The sequence below is a fragment of the Lathyrus oleraceus genome, chromosome 7, assembly GCF_024323335.1.
Source record: "Lathyrus oleraceus cultivar Zhongwan6 chromosome 7, CAAS_Psat_ZW6_1.0, whole genome shotgun sequence".
Taxonomy (NCBI): domain Eukaryota; kingdom Viridiplantae; phylum Streptophyta; class Magnoliopsida; order Fabales; family Fabaceae; genus Lathyrus; species Lathyrus oleraceus.
In genome coordinates, this window is record NC_066585.1 from 232,557,619 (window position 1) to 232,565,610 (window position 7,992).

The following is a 7,992-nucleotide window of genomic DNA, read 5'->3' on the forward strand; positions in this document are numbered from 1 at the left end:
TGATCTTTTCGGGTTGCTTTGTTTAGTTTCCTATAATCAATGCACATTCTCCATCCCGATTCGATTCGTTTAGTTATAGTTTCTCCTTTTTCGTTTTCAATAACGGTTATGCCTCCTTTCTTTGGTACAACGTGTACAGGACTAACCCATTTGCTATCAGATATAGGATATATAATACCTGCTTCTAATAACTTGGTTATTTCTTTCTTTACTACCTCACTTAGGATCGGATTTAGTCTTCTCTGGTGTTCCCTAGAGGTTTTACAGTCTTCTTCTAACATGATGCGGTGCATACAAATAGAAGGGCTTATTCCTTTAAGATCGGTTATGTGGTATCCTAGTGCGGTTGGGTATTTTCTTAAGATATGTAGGAGTTTTTCTGTTTCGAGTCTTCCTAGATCGGCATTAACTATCACAGGTCGTTCAAGTTCTAAGTCTAGGAATTCATATCTCAGATTTTTGGGAAGTGTTTTCAAATCAGGGGTTGGTTTGTTAAGACACTGCGTAGGGTCCGGTGTTATTGCTAAACATTGGTTAGATTTGTCCTCTAAAAGATAGTCTGATGATTTGTCTTCTCCTGACTTTGCTTCTTTTATGCATTCATCGATGATATCCATGAAGTAACATGTATCTTCTATTGCAGGTGCTTTCAAGAATTGGGAAAGAATGAATTCAATTTTCTCTTCACTTACTTCGAAGGTGAGTCGTCCTCGTTTTACGTCTATGATTGCACCGGCAGTTGCTAAGAATGGTCTTCCTAGTATAATAGGTGTAGTATCATCTTCTCTAATGTCCATAATTGTGAAGTCAGTGGGAATGTAAAACTGACATATGCGTACGGGAACGTTTTCAAGGATTCCTACAGGATATTTGATGGAACGATCTGCTAATTGCACAGACATTTTGGTCGGTCTTAATTCTCCCATTTCCAGTTTCTTACATATGGATAAAGGCATAACGCTAATTCCGGCTCCTAAATCGCATAAGGCTTTGTCGATGACAAATTTTCCTATGTGACAGGGTATAAAGAAACTACCCGGATCCTTGAGTTTAGGGGGCATGTTTTGGATTATAGCGCTACATTCGGCAGGGAGTGTAACGGTTTCGCTATCCTCAAGTTTCCTCTTATTAGAAAGGATTTATTTTAAGAATTTAGCATATGAGGGCATCTGCGTAATAGCTTCGGTAAACGGAATTGTAACGTTTAATTGCTTAAGGAGATCAACAAATTTTCTAAATTGGCCTACATCTTTGGTTTTAACAAGCCTTTGAGGGTAAGGTATAGGTGGTTTGTAAGGTGGTGGAGGTACATAAGGTTCCTTCTTTTCTAGGGTTTCCTTATTACTCTCTTCCTTTTCCTTAGGTTCACTTTCCTCAGTAGATTTCTTAGGGTCTTGGTTTTCTATCCTTGGGTCAGACGGTCCTTCCACTTCCGTTCCACTTCTTAATATAATTGCATGAGCTTGGCTTCTCGGATTGGGTTGGGGCTGTCCAGGGAATGTACCAGTTGGGGCAGCAGTAGGTGCTTCTTGTTGAGCTACTTGAGATATTTGTGTTTCTAGCATTTTGTTATGGGTAGCCAAGGCATCTACTTTGCTTGCTAGTTGTTTAAGTTGTTCGCCAGTGTGTATGTTCTGGTTTAAGAAATCTTTATTGGTTTGTTGTTGGGAAGCTATAAAGTTTTCCATCATGATTTCCAAGTTGGATTTTCTAGGGGTATTATTGTTAGGATTCTGTTTCTGATATCCCGGAGGTATAGATGGGGCTTGATTTGGAGACTGTCCAGGTGCGTATAAAGCATTATTACTCTTATATGAAAAGTTTGGATGGTTCTTCCAATTTGGGTTATAGGTATTCGAATAGGGGCTTCCTTGAGCATAGTTTACTTGCTCTGCTTGGATTCCAGTCAAGAGTTGACATTCCGCAGGAGTGTGGCCTTGGATTCCACAGACCTCGCAATTCTGAGTTATAGCAACCACGGCGGCTGGAGGTGATACATTTAAACTTTCAATTTTCTGGACCAAATCATCCACTTTTGCATTGACGTGATCAAGGTTACTTATCTCGTACATGCCAGTTTTCGGTTGAGGTTTTTCCACCGTTGTTCGTTCGGTTCCCCACTGATAGTGGTTTTGGGCCATGCTCTCGATAAGCTGGTAAGCATCAGCATAGGGTTTGTTCATTAGTGCACCACCTGCAGCGGCGTCTATTGTTAACCTTGTATTGTATAAGAGACCATTATAAAATGTGTGAATTACTAACCAGTCTTCCAAACCATGGTGTGGGCAAAGTCTCATCATGTCTTTGTATCTTTCCCATGCTTCGAAAAGAGACTCGTTGTCTTTCTGTTTAAATCCGTTTATCTGGGCTCTTAACATAGCTGTTTTGCTTGGCGGAAAATATCGGGCAAGAAAAACTTTCTTCAACTCGTTCCATGTGGTGACTGAGTTGGAAGGAAGTGATTGAAGCCATCTTCTAGCGCTATCTCTTAATGAGAAAGGAAAAAGACGAAGTCGAATTGCCTCTGAAGTGACACCATTAGCTTTAACAGTATCAGCGTATTGGACAAATACGGATAAATGAAGGTTTGGATCTTCGGTAAGATTTCCAGAGAATTGGTTCTGTTGCACAGCTTGCAACAGCGAAGGTTTAAGTTCAAAGTTGTTTGCTTCGATTGCGGGCGGAGCAATACTTGAATGCGGTTCATCTTGCGATGGAGCGGCGTAATCTCTAAGAGCACGAGCTGGTTCTGCCATCTCGGGTATCGAAGAAAGATCTTTGAGATCAGGAAAGTCTATAGGAGGGAGATTGTTTTCAGCACGATATTCCCGAATTCATCGTAAGACTCGGAGATATAGTTCGATATCGTTGATTCGTAAATAGAGCGGTTCGCCTTGTGAGCGAGTGCGTGGCATACAAATCAACGAAAGAAAGAAAATAGAAGGAAAAGAAACCTTAGTCTCTACAGCGTAACGGAAGAGTTACGATATCGATTGAATAAAAGTCCCCGGCAACGGCGCCAAAAACTTGATCGCTCGACTGTGTGAGTCGAGAATGGGATACAAACTGCAAGTGCACAGTTCTATCGCGTAGTTTTAAAAGATATCGATCCCACAGGGACTTATGAATCGATATACCGTTATCTAAGGTTACTACGTAAATCTAAGGTGAAAATGTTTTTGATTGTTTGGGGAAAAACTAAGAGCTAAACTAATATCTAGATTAAATATTAATGAAACGGATATCGGTATGTAGTTCGTCAAAACTAGGGAATCAAGTCTTTGTCGGTTTCTTGGTTTTAAAATGAATCGTTTCGGTTAACTTTATTGGTTAAAGGTTTTATCTCAAACTCTCGCTCTGTTGAATAAACCATGATTTTATATTAATGTAGCTGTCACTTATAATTAAGTCAAAAACCATATTTTGAAAACAATAAAGTTGCAGAAACTCCTTTTAAGAAAATACTGACCGTTTTAAATACCCTTATCTCAAACTCTCGCTCTGTTGACTTAGGTTATATAATCAAATCCAAATGCTTAACTCTCGTCCTCACATTCAATCTTTAAAAATACTTTTTGGAAAAGGTCAGAATTTAATTAACTCTAAAACTTGCTCTCGCCCTGATCTAGAATTAATGCCTAACTTACACTGTCCAGTTAAAATCTCAAACTCTCGCTCTATTGATTTTAACTTCTTTATGTCTTTTACTTTTGTAAAAAATCTTGTTATTAAACCTGTAAGTTGAGACCGTAAAAAGATTGATTTTGATTTTAAGTTTAGATAGACCGACTCAGTCTTGATCCCTTATTCTGCTTACTTTACATACCGATACCTAGGCAAATTAGCCAGACATGCTAAATAAATAAGAATTTATATCATGCATAAACAGACTCATTCCAGGCAGATAATATAGATAAATAATAAAACAAAATATTAAATAATGATTAAAGAACCTGAATGCGTAATACAATAGTCTTGAACACTCCACCACAAGCCGGTAGGATTTGTTCTTGGATTCTTCAATTAAACAGTAAATTAAATCAAGGAAATAAAACTGGAATATAACGTAAGGTTAAATCCGGTATAAAGTTGCACAATAGTTTCCGGTGTAGAAACTATTATGCGAAAAATATCTAAAAGCTAAAACGGGAAAGGTAAATTTGCAAGGGAAAAAGAATGTAAAGCTTGCAAAAGAAATAAATAAAATAAACAATGCTGGAAAAGAAAAATAAGCAAAAGCTAAAACAGAAGGTTTGAAAAGCTTCTGCAGAGTAGACGGCAAAAGAGGGGAGAGGAAGCGGAACCCTTTTAGGTTTCTAATGTAGCTATTTATAGTAGTGCTTCTAACTGCTTTTTGTTTCCCACGAGTCTTCAGCATGGCTAAATACACGGCGTGGGCATAGGACACGAACTCTCTCAACGTCTCTTCAATTCTTCTGAGGGCGTGACTTGCGCCAAAAAGCTAGTGGAATGGTGTGACGCTCGTCACACCATGTGTGACGCTCGTCACAGGGGTGCTTTTAGTGTGACGCTCGTCACAACCCTTGTGACGCCTGTAACACCCCAAATAAAGAAAAAAGAATTATTTAATTAAGTTGATAATATAATTATTAATTTAATTAAATAAATTGGATTATTGGATTATTATTATTATTATTATTATTATTATTTTGGAATAATAATAATTGGAATATATATATAAGTGGGAATAAAGAAAAGGGTTTCATTCTTAACAAAGAAATTTCACGTGAAACTCAGAGAAGCTGCAGAGAAGAGGAAAAAGGGCAAAGAGCCGAAAAGCACGGTTGAGGAACGGAAAAGCTAAAGCTTAGAGAATTGCCGGATTATCTCAGGTAAGGGGGGTTTATCGTCGGTTAATGGGTATTATAGATTAACATGTCATGGGTAGTGATAAGCCGTTGATTTAACCCTAATTGGGACTGTATATGATGAAATTGACGTTGGATAAACCGTGTTAAAAACTGCAAATTGAATTGATAGTTGTGTGAGTCGTAAATGTTAGACTATAGCACGGATCACAATTAAAAACTTGATTCGGCACTACTAAATTAAAGACAAATTAGGTTTTCTTAGAAAGGGTTTTAGATGCGGAAGCGGCCGGAAAACCCGATCTGCGTGAAGCTGACGGAACTTGGAATAACTCAGAAAAATCTGAGTCTGCGCGCGAGCGGTCGACCATAGGGTCGGCGTGCGCTGACCCGTGGGGCATGCGCCGACTGCATGCGTCGACGCAAGGCATTTTGGCGCCGACCCGTGAGTTAAGCGTCGACCCCATGCGTCGACGCAAGGGGTCTTTGCGCCGACTCCCTCCAGTTGAGCAGAGCCTTTGCGCCAACCGCGAACTTTGAGCTGACCCCTACGGTCGACTCAAAGCCTTCAATCTTCTTGGTAGACGTGCACGATGGTTTTGTCATCAGCGAAACTTGATAACACTTTGCAGTGTGGAAAAATAGTTGATTTTTATGTTGTAAATGTGATTGGGATTGAACCATTGTAGTTAATTGTGATGAATAAATCTGTTGGGTTTTATGTTGTGAAATGTTGATGCAAATATGTTGATAAGTTGTTTTGTTGAAAATCCTAAGTTGTAGGCTGATGAGCCAAAGTAGAATATAAGTTGTTTCGTTGAAAATACTAAGTTGTAGGCTGATGAGCCAAAGTTGATTTTAAGTTGTTTTGTTGAAAAAGCTGTTGTGTTGCTGTTGTTATTATGTTGTTGAAGTCGCAAGTCGTACATGTCATATACATTCATATGCATTAAGTCGGAGCTTTTGCTCACACCACGTTGGCCTGGATTGGCAAAAAATATGGGGCTTTTGCTCACACCACGTTGGCCTGGATTGGCAAAATTTTAAGTTGAAAGTTGAAGGCTTATGCCTTGATGCCCACTAAACTGGCAATGATTTTAAGTTGGGAGTTTTACTCCAAATGGTACCACATGCATGAACAGTCGAGTCTCATTGAGTTGCATTTTATGTTGTTATTGAGTTGCCTTTACGTTGTGTTTGAATATGATAATTGAGTTGACTGTGCCGTTGCCTAATGCATGATATAATTAGGGTGATTAACGTGTAGAATTACTTAACATAACATGATAAATTATAATATTTGTTATATCGATTGAGGAACTCACCCTTACAGCTATATTTTTCAGGTAACGAGCAGTGAGTCGAATAGAAGCTAGTGCTTGAAGTCTAGTGTGGTTAGAGGGTCATGCTCTGATAGATGTAACATCGGGACGGGATGTTTGAATTGTTGAATAAATGTTAATTTTGATGAATTACAGATGTTGAAATATTTTATCCGCTGCGTATTGTTAAAGAAGTTTTATGTTGAATAAAATTGAGCATGACTGATTTTATATTGACTTTTGTGAAGAAGTTGTTATGTGACACCCTTGAGATGCATGATTACTCTGATATGTATGATTTAATTGTTGTTGTTTTATTATTAAACATTTGGGGTATTTTAGAAGGGTGTTACATTAGTGGTATCAGAGCAGGTCGGTCCGTCCGGCCAGTTGTCGTGTCGTTTTGTCTAACAATTGTGTATTGTTACCAATCTAACTTTAAGTTGTGTTGTATTGATAAGTTGAAATGGCTAGAAGGAATGACGCTGCAATGGCTGCCGCAATGCAAGCAATGGCACAAGCTGTGCAGAACTTGCCAAATGCTGGTGGTGATGCTGGATCACGTAGCTTGGCGACTTTTCAGAGAGAGAACCCGCCGGTGTTTAAAGGAAAGCATGATCCAGATGCAGCCTTGGGATGGTTGAAAGAGATTGAGAGAATCTTCCGTGTTATGGATTGTACTCCAGCTCAGAAGGTTCGGTATGGTACTCACATGCTAGCAGTCGAAGCTGATGACTGGTGGCTAGAGACTCACGAGAGGTTGACCGCGGCAGGTGAAGTCGTTACTTGGGATGTATTCCGTAGGGAATTTCTGAGGAAGTATTATCCAGAGGATGTCCGTGGTAAGAAGGAGATTGAATTCCTTGAGCTGAAGCAAGGAAACATGTCTGTCACGGATTATGCTGCGAAATTTGTGGAGTTGTCCAAATTTTATCCTCATTACACTGGTGCTGGTGCTGAATTTTCAAAGTGCATCAAGTTTGAAAATGGATTGCGCTCTGAAATTAAGAAGGCTGTTGGGTATCAGAAGATACGCATTTTTACTGAGTTGGTTGATAGCTGCAGGATATTTGAAGAGGACAATAATGCTCATTACAAGACTGTCAGTGATCGCAGAGGCAAGCAACATCAAAACCGTGGCAAGCCGTATGATGTTCCAGCTGGAAAAGGGAAACAAGTAGCTGCTCCGGCTCAGAGGACTAGTAGGGGAGGTGCTCCTACTGGTATAGTTTGCTTCAGATGTGGTCAGGCTGGTCATAAGAGTAATGTATGTACTGCTGAAGTGAAGAGGTGTTTTCGCTGTGGTAAGACTGGGCATGCAATAGCTGATTGCAAGCACAAGGAAGTGATTTGTTTTAATTGTGGCGAAGAAGGGCATATTGGAAGTCAGTGTCGGAAGCCGAAGAAAGGGAATCAGTCAGGAGGCAAGGTCTTTGCTTTATCGGGTTCTGAGACTTCTGCAGATGATCGTTTGATCCGAGGTACGTGTTATATTAATGGCTTTCCTCTTGTAGCTATTATTGACACAGGTGCGACTCATTCCTTTATATCTTTGGATTGTGCTGTGAAACTTAAGTTAGAGATATCTGAGATGTTTGGAAGTATGGTAATTGATACTCCTGCGAAGGGTTCAGTGACTACTACTTCGGTTTGTTTAAATTGTCCTTTGAGTATTTTTGGTAGAGACTTTGGGATGGACCTAGTGTGTCTTCCACTAGTGCAGATTGATGTTATTCTGGGTATGAACTGGTTGGTGTTTAACCGAGTTTCTATCAACTGTTTTGATAAGACGGTGATCTTTCCTGAGATTGAGGAAGGAAAGAGTTTGTTTCTATCAGCAA

At 39.5% G+C, this 7,992-nt stretch overlaps 1 pseudogene; it reads left to right on the forward strand.

The window, feature by feature from the left end:
* The first annotated feature begins 2,271 nt into the window (after window positions 1-2,271).
* On the forward strand, window positions 2,272-2,371 carry LOC127109119 (uncharacterized; annotated as a pseudogene).
* Window positions 2,372-7,992: the final 5,621 nt, after the last annotated feature.